General features: G+C 49.3%; 1 protein-coding gene across 3 annotated transcripts in view; it reads left to right on the forward strand.

Moving 5' to 3' along the window:
- KLF12 (KLF transcription factor 12) overlaps positions 1-17572 on the forward strand; it is a 222765-nt gene that overhangs the window by 22918 nt on the left and 182275 nt on the right. The window contains exon 1 of one of the 3 annotated variants that reach the window (XM_088540295.1): positions 11006-11020. The exons of the other annotated variants lie outside the window; for them this stretch is intronic. The gene's annotated coding sequence lies outside the window, so the exon portion shown is untranslated. Of the gene's footprint in view, positions 1-11005; positions 11021-17572 lie in introns of those variants that run through there. 3 annotated transcript variants of the gene reach the window in all.

Raw genomic sequence — 17572 nt, forward strand, 5'->3', positions numbered from 1 at the left:
GGGGCAGTGAGGACCCGCCGCGCTCTGCCCCTCGCCTGGGGGGCAGTGAGGACCCGCCGCGCTCTGCCCCTCGCTCGGGGGCAGTGAGGACCCGCCGCGCTCTGCCCCTCGCCTGGGGGGCAGTGAGGACCCGCGGCGCTCTGCCCCTCGCCTGGGGGGCAGTGAGGACCCGCCGCGCTCTGCCCCTCGCTCGGGGGCAGTGAGGACCCGCCGCGCTCTGCCCCTCGCCTGGGGGGCGGTGAGGACCCGCCGCGCTCTGCCCCTCGCCTGGGGGGCAGTGAGGACCCGCGGCGCTCTGCCCCTCGCCTGGGGGGCGGTGAGGACCCACCGGGCTGTGCCCCTCACCTGGGGGGCAGTGAGGACCCGCCGCGCTCTGCCCCTCACCTGGGGGGCGGTGAGGACCCGCCGCGCTCTGCCCCTCGCCTGGGGGGCAGTGAGGACCCGCCGCGCTCTGCCCCTCACCTGGGGGGCAGTGAGGACCCGCTGCGCTCCGCCCCTCGCCTGGGGGGCGGTGAGGACCCACCGCGCTCTGCCCCTCGCTCGGGGGCGGTGAGGACCCGCCGCGCTCTGCCCCTCGCCTGGGGGGCAGTGAGGACCCGCCGGGCTCTGCCCCTCGCCTAGGGGGCAGTGAGACCCGCCGCGCTCTGCCCCTCGCCTGGGGGGCAGTGAGGACCCACCGCGCTCTGCCCCTCGCCTGGGGGACAGTGAGGACCCGCCGCGCTCTGCCCCTCGCCTGGGGGGCGGTGAGGACCCGCCGCGCTCTGCCCCTCGCCTGGGGGGCAGTGAGGACCCGCGGCGCTCTGCCCCTCGCCTGGGGGGCAGTGAGGACCCGCCGCGCTCTGCCCCTCGCCTGGGGGGCGGTGAGGACCCACCGGGCTGTGCCCCTCACCTGGGGGGCAGTGAGGACCCGCCGCGCTCTGCCCCTCACCTGGGGGGCGGTGAGGACCCGCCGCGCTCTGCCCCTCGCCTGGGGGGCAGTGAGGACCCGCTGCGCTCTGCCCCTCGCCTGGGGGGCGGTGAGGACCCACCGCGCTCTGCCCCTCGCCTGGGGGGCGGTGAGGACCCACCGCGCTCTGCCCCTCGCTCGGGGGCAGTGAGGACCCGCCGTGCTCTGCCCCTCGCTCGGGGGCGGTGAGGACCCGCTGCGCTCTGCCCCTCGCCTGGGGGGCGGTGAGGACCCACCGCGCTCTGCCCCTCGCCTGGGGGGCGGTGAGGACCCACCGCGCTCTGCCCCTCGCTCGGGGGCAGTGAGGACCCGCCGCGCTCTGCCCCTCGCTCGGGGGCGGTGAGGACCCACCGGGCTCTGTCCCTCGCCTAGGGGGCAGTGAGGACCCGCCGCGCTCTGCCCCTCGCCTGGGGGGCAGTGAGGACCCGCCGCGCTCTGCCCCTCGCTCGGGGGCGGTGAGGACCCGCCGCGCTCTGCCCCTCGCTCGGGGGCAGTGAGGACCCGCCGCGCTCTGCCCCTCGCCTGTGGGGCAGTGAGGACCCACCGGGCTCTCCTCCTCACTCGGGAGTGGTGGCGGTTTTGGGTGGCCGCTCGCAGCCGGGCGCACGAGGGAAGTCAGCCCCCTGACTGGTGAATCAGACTGCGGGGAAAAGGCAGCGCTGACGGTTCAGCGGCAGCCCGGAGGGTTTTACAGAAGTCTCCAAAGTTTATGACATTGTTGGTAATAACGTGCAAATCCTCATGCTTAACAAAGCTTTAGTGGGCTATCAAGTAACATTAGCTAGTGACACGGTGCTTAACTCTTAATGTCATAATATATATTGCTGTGTAAGAAATGTAAAAAAAGCAAGCTTCTCTCTTAAGTCACATTTTTGGCTGAAAATGCCATGAAAGAGGTTGAACGTTTGGCTTTTGTCTGCCTTGCCACTTGCGTAACCGTGTCTTGAGGCGAGACGGAGCCGTTCCGCGCGTGGAGCCTGTGCGGTGGTTTGCTGTGGGACGCGGCCCTGGGCGCTCCTGCGCGGCGGTGCCGCGCGAGCGCGCTGCCCGGCCCAGCCTGCAGGTCCCAGTACCTGAGAGGTGGGAAAGGAAATGGGTCCTGAAGCGCTTGTAGGGAAAGCATCACGCATGGGGAGTTTCCTCAAGGAGCCCTGCATGGGGTTTGCTACTTGTGCAGATCTCCGGAATGGGTAGGAGAGAGGGGAGGCGCTACGGGAAGTGCAAAGACCAGCATAAATTTCAGAGATCGCTTATGGTGACTGAAAGATTTATTTTTAGATACACGATTTGCAAACGAGGCCAAAACAATCCCTAAAATTGCTTGGATGGTTTTAAGAGCAAAGTTTGCTCTGGGTATATCATAAATCCCCTGTTTCTCTCTGACTTTTACCTCAACTCTCCTGTACGACTCTGTTGTCTCAGACATGTGTGTTACTCCAGTGGGAGGGCTACAATTTACTGAGGCACTTAGAAAAGTTCAACTCGGAACTGTTCAAAAACGTGACCTGCAGCATCTCCGACACCAGCGGGCTCTGTGTCTTATTTGGCCGTTGTCTCTGTTTGGCAGTAACAAAAGTAGCAAGGTACTAAAGAGCTTTTAATGCTCACTTTGAGCAAGTTGATAAAATGGGATTGGCAAAAAGCCAGAGGAGATTAATCAAACACGGTTTGTTAAATGCTGTGTAGTGAGTGGTGTTTGAGGTTGCCTGGGAGCCTCTTTCTCTCGTCTTCTACTCAGAAGAAAACGTGTTTCTGCCCCACAGCAAGGGAGTCTGTTATCAGATGGGGCCTTCTTCTCCTGTGCTCTGTGCGGTCCCCAGTGATCGTCAGTCTCAGCTCTTCGTGGTCCTGCTTGCAAAACTTCCCGTTGACAACAAGTGCCTGGATAGCTCGTGTCAGGGGAGCTGAAATCCTCTCTGAGGTGCAGCCTGCCCTTAGGCACAAGCTGGATGGTTGGGATCACCTTTTTGTGCATTATCCTCTTCTTGGTGTATGCTAAATTAAAAAGCAAAACAAACAGACAAAAACCCAGAAATGTCAGATGCTTGTGGTGTTTGAGGTATCTGCAAAGCAAGGACTGAGTCAAAGATGAAGGTTCTTTGAAGATTTTATTTTGATAAAATACAGTGGACGCTTATCAAATCAATTCAGGCACTGAGATGGTAGCATATGAACATGTCTGAATAAACCTTCCCTATTGCCTTTTTCTTTCCTTTTGCCTTCATTTCCCTTCCTTCCACTGCATCCTTTAGTAGAATTATTCAAGTAAATAATTATATTTTTTCTTCCCTATTCTGGAATTGCCTCTTCACTCCTTTCAGTTCATCTCTTTCAAAATCTAGTCTATTCCCTCACTTTTCCCCTCCACCCACTCATCAATTTATTCAGACTTGACTGGGAAAGGGATATGAAATAGTCATCTCCCTCTCCTCCTCCTTCTGAGAATTTTATCTGGCACGTCCATGAATTTCTTTTAGCCTCACGAGCAGTTCATAAAGGATAGAATTCTTCTCCCATGCACAGCCAGTGTGAGCTGCTTGCCAGAGCATTGTTCTTTTAAAAACTTATTTTTCTTCTGTGGGTGGAAAAAAAGAAAGGCAACCAAATATTTTTAGAGCAGTGATTAAAAAAAGTTTGTGTTCAGGCATCCCTGAATTACTCAGGATGAAGACAGCAATTGTGGGAATGGTCTGCAGTCCTGTGTGCTGGGCAGAGCGCTAGCAAACCCGTATGGTAAAGCTCAGAGGAAAAAGGTAACTGAATTTTTCCCAGACAGTGTAAAAAAGCCCTAGCCTGGCCCTTCCATACAACACCGCAGCTTTTCAGCTGGGCTCTTACAACCCAATGGCCCCCTGCTTAAGGGCTGTGAGATCATCTCTGAACCTCTGTTTCTAAGAAATAGATGAGTCCAACAGAAAAATGTGAGGGAAGTGACTATGCTGGTGATAATGCCCATCTGAAAGGCCCAAACTGGCTGGTACCAACCAGTGCAGACCTGCTTGACCTGCTGGCCTTGGCCATCACGCCGTGAGGTTTACTCCCATGCTTCAGAACGCTCAGAGGTTGTGTGTGAAAGCGAGCAGGACATTCCCTCAGATTTCACTTGTGCATGTGTGTAAGTAACTGGAGAATATAGGGGCAGACAGGGAAGGGTTACCGTGCCAAAGGAGGGTGTTTGTGCAAACGCTGGGATTCATCCAGAGGGAGGCTACCAACTGTCTGAGATTCCCCATCCTGCCTTCTCCTGTGGTGTCCCCTCTGGTACAGGGAGGGTTGTGACTGTGACAGCTATGAGGGCAGTTGGGGCTCTTCTTCGGTCACCCTCCATTTTGTATGCACAGCCTTCCTAATTTTTCTCCTTTTGCTGGGCTGGGTCTCCTGCAGCTGCTTGGTTCATTGCTACTAGTCATCTTGCAGGTGGCTGAGGCAGACGGCTGTTTTGGAGTTACTTGACCAGTATGTTATGGTTCACATGCGACTCCCACGAGATGACTCCAGCACATGTCCAGAGGCAGATTTGTGGCCCAGAGGTTTTGGGTTAATCTGAGTGCACAGATGGAGAAGGAGGTGAGCCAGAAGCCTCTGCTGAGGCTGACATTGCTGGAATCCCCTCGCGCACAGCTCTGTGTCCAGCGCTGGAGACACGAGGCCCCTGGAGATCCATCCCCCAGCTCCTCCAAGGGATGCGATACGTATCCTGCAGCTCGCAGAGCACACAGAGGTTTTGGTATGTGGACTGTAGGCTAGGGAAGGCTGGCCAGCCTGTCTTACCCCCTTCCCTCTCCTCACTGCTTTTATTCTTTGCAGCTGTGTTGCTTCCCAGCTGCTGCCTCTCTGTATTCCCTGCTGTGGAAGTCTTGTAAAGCCTCACCACTGAGCGCTCTTCCTTGCCAGGAGGTTGATGCCTCTCCAACAGCTATCTGGCCCCTCAGAAGCACTGCTCGTTTTCTCCCCATGTACCAGCTCTGTATTTTGCAGCACCACCTGAAATGTCAGACTGCGACTGTTTCGTTGGCGTCACTTGTACCTCTGAGCCATGTCAGTGGTTGGGAGGTGAGGAGGGCTGAGAGTGGTCAAAAATGGCTCCTGAGTGGACTGCTCCTAACGCCTTCGTATTATCCAGCTGCCACGTGTGTATTTCTTTGGTGTTGGTTCCTGTGTGATGCACAAAGCTGGTTCACCGTAGTTCTGTAGTGATACCGTGCTGCTCTGAGAGCCCCTGCAGAAGCATCTGTTTATAACTAAAATGCAGTTGTTAAACTCCAGTCCCCAAAGCAAGTGTGGCTTCGCAAAACTTGTGTTCAATTCTTGTGCAAACCAGGATTTTTAAGGTGGCTAAAGAAACCTGAGTAATTCTGTTGTACTTCAGGGCTTCACTGTCAGTAGCACTCTTTAGGAAGTAACCTGTGTTTACTAATACTGCTGAGGTATCAGTTTGGTATTAGTTTGGTTTTGGGGCAGGACTCTTACATGTCCTGAGCTGCTTCTGAATATTCTCACAGAAACAATGTGATCCGAAAGGATTCACAGAAATCAGGTAACAGTGATGTGGGGAAAAAAAAAAACAAAAAGCCTTTCGCAAAGGAATCCTAAAGCATTGCAGTAAGTGATAGATATTTGGTTGAAAATAAGAAGCTCTAAGAAGCCCTTCTTGCATAGGATTACTCAGAAGAACAGAGGTAGTTGTTCTGTTCAACTGGGTCTATTTCTGCGTGTGCCCCAGGTCCTTTAAAATACTAGAAGATAATTTGTTCCAACAAGTTCTTGGTATGCTGGAGTTGTACTGAATCTAAGGGCTCCATCTGCTTTTATTCATATAGTGGGTTATTTCCAGTTTGCAGTTCTCTCTATGTTTGAGGTTCTTCCTGGAGTGTTTTTTTTCTTGTCTGTCTGCAGTTTTCCTTCTTGCGTGGCAGTCCATCTGCTTTCACCGAATCACAGAATGGTTGGGGTTGGAAGGCACCTCTAGTCTAGTCCAACCCCCCTGCTCAAGCAGGGTCATGCAGAGCACGTCGAGCAGGACTATGTCCAGAAGGGTTTTGAGTATCTCCAGGGATGGAGACTCCGCAGCCTCCGTGGGCAGCCTGTTCCAGTGCTCTGCCGCCATCAAGGTCCAGAAGATTTTCCTCATGCTCAGATGGACCTTCCTGTGTTTCAGATTGTGTCCATTGCCTCTTGCCCTGTCATTGGGCACCACGGAAACAGTGTGTCTCCATCTACATCTTCCCTTAAGAGATTTGTATACATTGATAAGATCCCCAGGGTTTTCTTTTTTAGGCTAAGCAGGCACTTCTTCATAGGAGAGTTGCTTAGCTCTCTTAATCTTTGTAGCCCTCTGCTGGACTCACTCCACTGGCTTCACATCCCTCTTGTCCTGAGGAGCCCAGAACTGCACACAATACTCCAGGTGCAGCCTTCCCAGAGCTGAGGAGAGGGGCAGGATCACCTCCCTCGACCTGCTGGCAACGCTCCTCCTGATACAGACCAGGATCCCATTGGCCTCCTTGGCCACGAGGGCACCTTGCTACCTCATGGTTAACTTGTGCAGCAGGACTTCCAGGTTCTTCTCTGCGTTGCTGCTTTTCTGCAGGTCAATCCGAAGCCTGTGCTGGTGGTTATTCCTCCTTAGGTGCACCTGCCGTGGTTGGATGTTGTGAGGTTCCTCTCTGTCCATCTCTCCAGGCCGTCCAGGTCCCTGTGAATGGCAGCACAGCCCTCTGGTGCATCAGCCACCCCGCCCAGTGTTGTGCCCTCAGCAAACTTGCTGAGCATGCGCTCTGTCCCTTCATTCAGGCTCCTGAAGAGTAAGACTGGACCCAGTACTGACACCGGGGCACACACTAGCCACAGGCTTCCAACTAGACTGGCACTGATCACAGCTCTCTGAGCTCTGCCATTCAGCCAGTTCTCAATCTACCTCACTCAGTCATCGAATACACACCTCCTGAGCTTGCCTGGGAGGATCTTATGGGAGTCTCACAAGTCTTGCTGAAGGCAAGGTAGACCCCATCTACCATCTGGGTAGATCCCATCTGCCCAGCCAGTCAATCCGTCACAGAAGAAGCCCTGGTTGTCCTTCACATCCCTTGCCAGATTTAATTTGAAATGCTCCTTAGCCTTCCATGTCGCATCTCTACATACTCTGACCACTTTCTTCTGTTCCTCCCAGGCGACCTGTCCCTTCTTCCACATTCTGTATACCTCCTTCTTTTGTCTGAGCTTTGCCAGGTGCTCTTTGTTTATCCATGCAGGTCTTGTGCCCTCTTTGTATGCCTACTTAATCATAGGGATGCACCAATCTTGAGCTTGGAGAAAGTGATGTTTGACTCTTGGGCCCCCACCTTCTTTCTAGAACCCTAGCATGTGGGATTCCTCCAAGTACATCCCTGATGAGGCCAAAAGTTGTTTTTCTGAAGTCCAAGGTTGCTATCCTACTTCCTGCTCTGTTTTGTCCTTGCAGGATCATGAACTTCACCATCTCATGGGCACTACAGCCAAGGCTGCCCCCAACCTTCCCATCTGTAACCAGTTCTTCTGCAAGGTCTAGCAGCGCATCTCTCCTCGGTGGCTCCTCCACCAACTGTGTGAAAAGTTATCATCAGTGCCTTTCAAGAACCTCCAGGACTCTCTGTGCCTAGCTGTGTTGTCCTTCCAGCAGATATCAGGGTGGTTGAAGTCCCTCATGAGAACCAGAGTCTGTGATCGTGCGGCTGCTTTGAGCTGTCTGTAGAAGGCCTCATGAACGACTTCTTCCTGATGAGGTGGCTTATAGTAAACACCCACAACACTGTCACCCACATCAGCCTGCCAAATTTCTAAATTTATTTTTGTTTGAGATCTACACATAACTTATCTGTCATACAAGACCAACTGTTCATCCTCTCTGTTGTGGCTTTTACTGGAGCCTACAGCAGCAGACTAGAGAAATGCCCGAGATCCCAACCAGTGATGCCGCAAGGTCCCAAATGCACCCCAGCTTGGCAACTCTTAAGCTACTGATGTTGTAACTTTTATACTTTGCCATAATGGTGTTTAACATGCTGTTATTTCTTTTTGATGGAAAATATGTGCTCCTGATTTTCTAATCTTGGGGATGTGTCCTAGCAGCGTCCAAGGCCGGAACTAGGGTTCGTTATTTGATATTTATTATGATGTATGTATTGGTATCTCTTTATTTGAGATGATTTTTTTTTTTTTACCCTAGCAGAATGTTTTGACATTTTGGATGAACTTTCCAGGTGTGTCAGCCTCTGATATTGAAGACAAATCACATTTTTCCTGTGTGGATCTAGGTCAGCTACTCTGTTACCATAGTTGAGCTTTCCTGCTTGGAGTCAGGCTGAGTATTGGAGAGCTGAGAGGATGAGATTTTAATCTCTTTTGAAGTGTTTCTCGCTCTGCTCTTTCAAGGGCTGGCTTCCACGTGAGTGGCACCGTAGCACTTTGCTGCAGCCAGACAGGCTTCCTCTGCGGTTTCAGCTCCGTGCTGCCTGAGCTGGCCGCTCACAGAGCTCTCAGAGAACCTGTTCAATAACTGCTAGCTCAGTTGTTATGGCTAGTCCTTCAGCTTGAGAAAGGATGGCAGAAACATTTTTGCTAGTTTAGGGGCTGGCGCATTCGAGCTGATTTCCAAGTTGTTACTGGATCAGCACACATTTAGCCAAATAAGGGGAAGACACTGGCTGTCCGGTGGGCTTAATTCTGCTGACTTTATAGAATGAGCAGGGTTTAAGGTTGCTTTTTGATAGGAAAGGGTACTAAGTCCTGCGCAGCCCTGAGATAATGATGTCGTGTTCTGTGATCACGACTGTGTGACGCTCATTTTCCAGCTGCTCTTTGAACAAGCTCAGTTCTATGTCTGCCTTTATTTAAGAGCCTCTTCCTCTGGATGTAGGAATGATTCAGCTTCTCAGACTTTTTTTCAGTGGTGCCTTCCTGTGTCCCTCACCCTAGGCAGCTCCTGCCTCCCCTGCAGCCCTCTGCCAAGCTCTTTGATTCCCTTCAGCTGTGCTCCTGCCTGCTGCTGCCTCCTCTGTCTAATTTGAAGCCCTTTCTCCCGCCCTCCTTTGAGGTCTCATGAGAGAGATCTTGGAACATGGCAATGACTCTGTCTCCTTCTTTCCCCTCTGTGTTGATCAAGCGCTAACTGGAGAATGGTCAGAGATGTTTTCAAGGACTCATCCTCTTGCTTTTGTGTGTAGCTTCAGAGAGAAAGATGTATCCATTAGGGCTAATGATAAGCAAAGATCCAAATATGCTAGGTAGATTGTGTGTTTTCTGATCCTTTTTTTTCCCTTTGTTTTTCTCATGCACAGATCTCCAAAGCAGTAAGAAAAGGGTGTAATGCTCTGAAAAGTGGTTTTGAAGGCTAAAGCAATCCTGGATGCAAAACTTAGACCATTGTGTTCCCAAGTGAAGGATGCAGACAGAAAGCTCCCATCCACATGAGTTATACTCCATTCCAGATAAACTGGAGAGAGTAAACACCTGAGGACCAGACAGGAAATGGGAGTTTGTTTTTTGTATAGATCCAGGTTAATTTTTTTTTCATTATGAGATGCTCTTATATTGACACAGAGGATTGCTGCAAGAGCAGCGTGTCTGCATCACGATCACCCCGGGCCCTGTTTGCATTCTCATGCAGATGGCTCGCGTTGTTAGTAATCTGATCATGAGAAGGTGTGGAGTGGTCATGGCCAGGAACCGCGTAGCACGAAAATATCTGACTCTGCCACCTGACCCGTAAATGCAATTCCAGGGTGCTCCTCTATGGCTCCATGTGCAGAAATTGCATATTGTTGTCTTCCAAAAGGACAGCTCTGCAAGCATGGGCAGTTGTGATAAGGATTCTGCCTTGGCCGTGTTTCACTTCTAGCTGTGTCCAAGAGTTGGGCTCTAAGTTATGGTGTCTCACAGGCGCTGTGCTCTGTGCTGATTCCTGCATGAAGGTTTAAAGCATCAATAAAATATCCCCGAGTTATGGTCTTGTCAGACCAAAGCTGGCTGACAGAGACTTTTAATGAACTTGTCAATATGCTTTAGATAAGTTTATTTAGGTAGTAAGATGGATTTATGGAATTTTTCTTATTGTTTATCTGGTTGAATCTTCATCCTTTCAGTCTTTTAGCTGCATCAGAGATACCTTAGAGACTCTGGGTCTTTCAGTCATTTCTGTGCCCTGTGGCTCTTGCATCTCTTTTGCTGCTGTGTTTCTCCAGAGTGTTCCTGCAGTGTGGCACACGGCCAGAACACCAGCAGTGTGAAGTTGTTACGTTTGCTGGTCCCCATCAGGATTGTCCCCAGATTTTCTGGTCAGGAACATCTTTGCTCTGAAGCAAGGTACAAGCAAGGTACAAAGCTGCTGCATTGGGACTGTTCTTGTTGTTGAGCGCCTCCCTGTACACCTCCTTGTGTTTGTTGTGTTTGGAAGGTTATCTTTGCAGTAGTAGCATTTAGACTTTCTCTTTTCTCGAAGGGAAGATTAGGTTCTTTAGAATTAGATGACACTCGTGGAGGCTTCCTGCTCACCAGGCGTGGGTGGATGTGTGGATTTTTCAGATTGTGTTCAAAAGGGAGACTCTTTTTTTTTTTCTTTCTTTTCTCCCTGTAGTCAGAATGAAAGTGAACATTCAGACTGGAGGGAGGTGGTGAGGAAGAACAACAACAACAAAAAACCCTAGCCTTTTCTACTGCAGAGCAGACTGTTAGTTCTGCCAAGTGGCCTATTTGAGAGAAGCAGTGAAGTCATCGAGCCAGTTCTATTTTAATACCCTGACACAGTGCACGGAGGCAGCTGGAGGTGCAGGCACACAGAAGGCAGGCGAGAGAGGATTTCTCCTTTTTCCCCAGCAGCAGAATTTTCTCCTGGTGACTGACAGCACCGCAGCTGCAGCCCTGCTGAGGTTGTGGTGCACAGAGTGCTTGGAAGGGGCCTGTGCGTGGCTCGGCGCGGCGCGCCGCGCCGAAGGGACCCCTTCCCACGGGCTGTCTGCAGAAGTCAGCCTGAGCCTCGCATGCACCTGGCTCGGTGTCAAGCCGCTCTGATGCCGTCATTGTGCAGAAGAGGCTGCCGGGGTAAGTAAAATGGTGACTGGCAGGGGCTGCAGAGAGAACCCTTTCTTTAAGCAACAAAATGGGATTTTTTTGACAAAGTAAAGGTCAGAAATGCCAAGGCTGCCACTAAGTGACTCAGTCCTGCAAGAGATTATAAGAAAGGTAGTACTACAAGAAGTAGGGCACACATCATTTATAATTTATCAGAATATAGGAAATCACGTTTAATGTCCTGCTGTGCAATAAATGTGTCCACTACAGGATCACCAAAGAGTGATAAGATGCTCTGTGCTATTTTTTTTGGTTTGTTTGTTTGTTTAATTCACCTCTTCTCACCTAGTAAAGAGTAGTTTTTGTTACCTAATAAACGGCTTTGTTTTATGTGTTTGCATCTGCATCTTTAGAAAAACACGCATGATACACGATTTGCTCCTGGGATCCTGCCTTGAGGTTTCGATGTTTGCTGCCACTGCATTTAAGGGTGTTCCACCAACTTCATGTTGCAGGCACATAACGAAAACAGTGTTATTTCAGAGACATGAAAATACGGTTAACCATACGCTCCCGAAGGAGCTTGCTGGCTGGTCCCAAACTGTTTTTGAGAAGAGATCTCCCGTTTTGGATGTAACTTCAGAAATGCCAACCTGCTGCAATGTGCAGTTAATAGGACTAGGCAGAGCTGTAGCACGATGCACTCGGGGTCACGGCTGTGAAGGATGCCAGGGTTCAACATGATTTAGCAGTGGGAACCTTGACAGGAAGCTGCCGTTTTTGCGAGAAATAGGGTAACCACAGCTGCAAACGAACCTGAAAGACTCCACTGAGGCTTTCAGTATGAATCGCAGGCAGGGGCACTGAAATTTCACAACAACAACAAAAGAATTAAATACCTATGGGAGACAGTATGTAAAGGAGACATAAACTCTGTCAGAAAGTCTCCCAGTAACAATAAAATGTGTATGTTCCCTCATGCTGTGGTGGTTGTAAATGACCAAAGATCAAACCATTCCAAAACACCATGTTTTAATATGAAATTGTTACAGGAGAGAAGTGGGAAAGAGGAAGGCCACTGTCATTTTGGTTGGTTTCACTAGAAATGGAACTCGCAATCTACGTTTTGCTTCACTGTGTAAAAAGGCAAATCCTATCCGTATTTCTGCTGTATTACAGAAAGCAAGTTCTTTTGAAAAGGCTTTCTGAAAATGATAGGCTGTATTAACCTGATTCTGATGAAATTATGTCTTTTTTATCATTTGAATGCAAAATAAATATGTTTCAATTGCAGTCTGGCTTGGAGTTTAGGCTGAGACCTAGTGGTAAAGAAACTGAGGTTTACAGTAATTTTTATTTTGTATGAGAGAGATATTTTTCTCTTGATCTGAATGGAAATCCATGGAAGTTACGAACCTGGGTCAAGACTGAATATATTTCCATGTATGTCTTATTTTCCACTGAAGATTGGTTATATTTGAGCATAAAGCATCACATCTGAACAGTTACTTGTCTTTGGCTAGGATAACAAATAAGGCATATGAGCAAGGATTTGGGACTGACGTATTTTAAGAAACAGCATCAGTCAGTTTTGCCTTTTCGACATAATTTCTGTGAAAACAGTAAAAATTGCCAAAGATAAATTAAGACTTTTCGGGCAAACTTCTCCATTGCAATAGGGAGGCTGAACCTCTTTGGTACCAGAATCACAGAATGGTTGAGGTTGGAAGGGACCTCTAGAGACCATCTAGTCCAACCTCCTGCTCCAGCAGGGACACCTAGAGCACGTGGCACAGGGTGGCATCCAGGCGGATTTGGAAGATCACCAGAGAAGGAGACTGGGCAGCCTGTTCCAGGGCTCTGTCACCCTCACAGGAAAGAAGTTCCTCCTCACATGGAGCTGGAACTTCCTGTGTTTCAACTTGTACCCATTACCCCTTGTCCTGCTACTGGCCACCAATGAGAAGAGTTTGGCCCCATCCTCCCTACATTCACCCTTCAGGTGCTTGAACATGTTGATCAGCTCTCCTCTCAGCCTTCTTTTCTCCAGGCTAAACAGGCCCAACTCGCTTAGTCTTTCCTCATAAGATAGGTGCTCCAGTCCCGTAATCATCTTTGTGGCTCCTCTGGATCCTCTCTAGAAGCTCAACGTCCCTCTTGCACTGGGAAGCCCAGAACTGCACCCAATACTACAGATGCGGCCTCACCAGAGCTGGGGAGAGTTCCAGGCCTGGTTCTACTTGTTGGTTGGTCCAGGTTGTTTCATAGCTCTAGCCTGGGCTTGACCTACTCCACATGAGGTTCCGGGCTGTTGAAGCTTTCACGTTGCAGCCTGGGGGCCACTGCTCCGTGGCTCTCTTGTCTCCTTGCCGTGGCCCCAGTCGTGCAGGGCTTCCCCCAGCTCCAGCCCTTGCTGGCAGGTCAGCAGGAGCAGCCTGCCCGTTGCTGGCTTGCTGCAAGCTCAGCTGATGACTTCCGTAAGCATCGTGCATGAGATCAGAGCAGCGAGGCAAGCGTGGGCTGGGCAGGGGGCCTTGGGAGATGCTGTGTGGTATAATGTGGTCCTTGCTTGGCATCAGGCATCGCCAGGGAATTGGAGGGAGCTCAGCAGTCAGTCTGAGCCTGACTGATTGATCTGCTTCCTCAGAGGTCAGCAAAGTGCAGACCCAGGCATGGGTTGGTCATTGCTCCTATTGAATTTCGAGCAGGGCGGATAGATTGGCCAGATGATAAACTCTGCATGTGGGGAGTCAAGAACCAAGAGCTCGAACCCAGCGGGTTGGCACCTCCCTCCGCTTGGAGCTGCACCCTGTGTTAGCTCCCGCTTATAATGTACCTTGTGCAGCATTTACACACAGCACAGTGAGATCCATGCTTACCTGTGCTCATAACGTTTCTTCATAAGGAGGTGTTAACTTCCCCAATCTCCACTCCCCGATCTCTTCAGGTCTTTGGAGCATGTGGGTTTCTGCTATATACAGCTTTTCTGTGGCTTTCGTTGGCATAAGTGCATAAGAAAATTTTGGGGATGCTTAAGAACTCCATCTTTCCCCTCTGTATTACCTTTGCTGTTGTGATCAGAGAGATTGTTGAACTGGAGTCACTGTGGTAGGAAGAAGATAAAAAGGCAGCTATTAGCAACACCTTTTCCACAGGGGCTTTGGACTTTGTAATCCTTGTTCTCAGGCAGTCCAAATCTCTGTTTGCTTTAGGGCACAGTGTGAAGCCCCTCTGGCCTCACGGTTTTATGAACAGAAGAGATCACTAACAGCTGAATGTTGTATGCTAAAAAGGGAGTTTTGGAGCTTTTGTTTTTAGCGGAGCCTTTCTAGTTGCACTCGTGTATTTGTGAATTGAACAAGTAGAGTAAGTGCCTAGGAGCCTGGCAAGGGTGTTTTCCTCCCTTTACCTCGCATATAGGTCTGAAGCTGTTGGATTGGAAAAACATCGGTATTGCAGACTAATGAAAATAAGGAGGGGGCTGTGAGATTGTTACAAACTCTGTTACAATGAATTAGTGTTGTAATGTCTGTGGAGAAGAAGTACAGAAGAAGAACAGTGAAGGAGTTCTTTCTCACGTTCAGATAGACCTTTCTGTGTTTCAGTTTGTACTTGTTGCCGCTTGTCCTGTTGCTGGACACAACTAAAAAGAGTCTGGTCCCATCCTCTCCACACCCTCCCTTCAGATATTTATAACCTTTTGATAAGATCCCCCTCAGCCTTTTCTTCACCATGGTTAACAGTTGTGGCTCCAGGAGCAACTCTTGGGAGCCCAGAACTGGACATGGTGCTCCAGATATGGCCTCAGCAGAGCTGAGTAGAGGAAGAAGGGCCAATAAGGAAAGCTTTGGGATGTGAGCATGGTGCTACTAGAAGGCTCACCAGCATAGTACTATGTTTCTGAGCTTCAGAAAGTGATTCATCTGCCAGAGGTTTAGGATGGCAATACTTGTGACTCTTGTAGCTAAGGTTGCCTCATTTAACTCACTGTCATGAATCACATTTCACACTTTCTTTTTTTTCAGTTTCTTCTGTTATAAAGACAGGAAGATTGAATTTCGTATTACATGGTGAGTGCAGCTATCGGAAGTCTAAGTCTTTAGTGTGTAGTAGGCATAGCCTGTTAACACGGATGCTTTTTAAATGGCACAAGTTGCATGAAAAAAGAAATGCAATCCAAATAAACCCATTAGATGGTGGTGGAACATGTTGCAACTGTTTTCTTGTTTGGGGCTCTTGCCTGCAGGTGGTTGTTGCAGCCGGAGAGTTCGGCAGCATCTTCCTTGGCTCACAGATCCTGCTGAGTGAGAATTTCTTAATGTTTTAGGAAAAGAAAACGTAATGGGAACTGGGCAGAGAATTCCATGTGTAGTATATGGAAAATAATTTAGAAGCTCTGAATTATGTTTCCAGATATTCATTTTATTGTGGTCTTAGAATACCATTGAAGACCTAGAGGGAACTGCTTTTGGTATGAGTGAAAGCTGGAGTGAAAGCAGCATGGCCGGGGTGCTGAGAAGCTGGGCCTGCTGCCTGCGTGCCTTTTGGGTCAGTTGTCTTTTAAAAACTGAAACTGCACACAGTGTTTATTGTTTTACATCCAGCAAAAGGTTTCAAATAAGATGAGTTTAATATCCATTTTCTCCTCCTTGTTTTCTTGACTTCTTTGGCTTATTGCTACAGACAATACCTTTTCTTAATGGGTCTCAAACTTCTCTAGCCCTCGTCACTCCTTCGCTCTTCCCTGAGGTCATTCTCAAATCACTCATGTTCTCGGGACTGAAGAGAAACAAATGTGCAGGTGCTTGTGTGAGATGAAAAGCAAAATAAAATAACCTCCAACTCCCCAAATACTACAGTTCGCATGTGTTTTTTCCTAGGAAGAAATGGAGAGACACTAAGCTCTAGATGACAGACGTGAGATGTGTTTCCTTACATGCTTTTGGATGATGTGCAGATACTGTGGAGCAAAGGACCTGTTAAAGCAGAATTAATTCCATTTGTTTAAGTATCCCTGTGCCTTTCACATTTTCCTTTCTTTATGGTTGGCAGACTCAAGATTGTTTTATGACTGTGTGATCTCTTTGCCTGCCTGGGGCAAAATGATTTAAATAAAGTAATAATTCATGCAGCCTTTTTTGAGAGACATTTTTTCCCTCTCTGGGAGCACACACACACACACACGTGCACACACACACATTCATTCACCAGAATGCCAGAAAAACAGTTTCTCTCTTGGTAGGCTTGGCCAATGCAGCTGTGGGAGCTACCCTCACGAAATACTCACCTGAATTTCGATGGCCAAGATTTGGCTTCTTAATGCCAAATCATTTTTTAAAATGGGGCGTTCTGACCACTGTGTTTGTGAAGAGAGTGAAGTATGTTTTGATTTTTGAACAGCTGAATTTTCATCTGGAAGAAGAAGTCTGAAGTTATATTTTTAATTCAGGACAGGCAAATGAAGCTCTGCTGATGTCCTCTTCTTTCCATGGCAGGTGAATCACTTAACTCTTCTGCGCCTCACTCTCCACTTCAGACATTTGACATGTTAGTGCTCTGGAAATTATTGCTTTAGAAATTAATTCAATTTGGAGGTGCATGAAGATGGTTATGCAGGCCTTAAATATCGGTGTTTGTGTATATGTGTGTGTATATATATATATATTCAATGATGAAAATGCCACACTTTTTTTTTTTTTAACTGTTTTAGCAGTAAAAGGTACTATCCAGAATTTAAAATAAAGGAAAAATGCATGCAAAGGAGGAAACTCTTATCAAAATGAGTATGGAGTTTTGTCCTTTTCAGTAAGATGCTTTAGAAATGTGTAAGAAGCTTTAGTAAGGTGCTTTAGTGATGATTTAGTAAGACACAAACAAGCAAATTTGTAGCAAACCGGCCTACCTGGGTGTTATAGCCATGAAGCAAATGCTGCTGTTTAAGATTAGTTTTCCCACTGGGCAGGCTTATCCTGTGTGCTGGGATCCAGTGCTCCTCACGTTGTTACCCGTTGCTGGTGCGATTCCGTTCACGTTGGCCGCTGGCTTTCCCGTTCAGCCCCTCTAGACGGACAGGTCAGAATCACACATCACTTTTTCATTACGGTTGCAGCGAGAAGCAGAGACCTCGTTAATGTGTGTGTGGGGGGAAATTTCCATGTTTAAGCTGCGAGGCCGCTGCAGGTCAGACCGGAGCCTTGGAAAACCCTTAACTCCCCAGCTCAAGGTCTTCCCTGCCGTGGCCCTGGCCGGGTGTGCGGCTTGGGCAGCCGGCGGTGCCACTCGCGCTCTCCGCATGGTCACGGTGCCACTGTTTGCTCTGGCAGCGGTCTGGGATTTGTGGGATGGAGAGGCGCTTGCAGTACCCAGTGGATGTGTTTTTGTGAAGGTGGGTGTGTGGGGGACGCTGCTGCAGAGCCCAGAAGAGCTGGGAAAGGGATAGAGCCCACAGCAGTGCCTTGGTGGTCTACATGCAGGTACGCAGCCCCAGCCTTGTCTGCTGAGGATAGTCCTTTTACCAAGAATACCTAAAACGATGAGATCTGCACTCATTTTACCTTCTTTATGGTGAAATCAAGGTTCACA

Source organism: Tinamus guttatus, unplaced genomic scaffold, assembly GCF_059628265.1.
Source record: "Tinamus guttatus ecotype Peru unplaced genomic scaffold, ASM5962826v1 Tinamus_guttatus_pri_ptg000058l, whole genome shotgun sequence".
NCBI classification, from domain to species: domain Eukaryota; kingdom Metazoa; phylum Chordata; class Aves; order Tinamiformes; family Tinamidae; genus Tinamus; species Tinamus guttatus.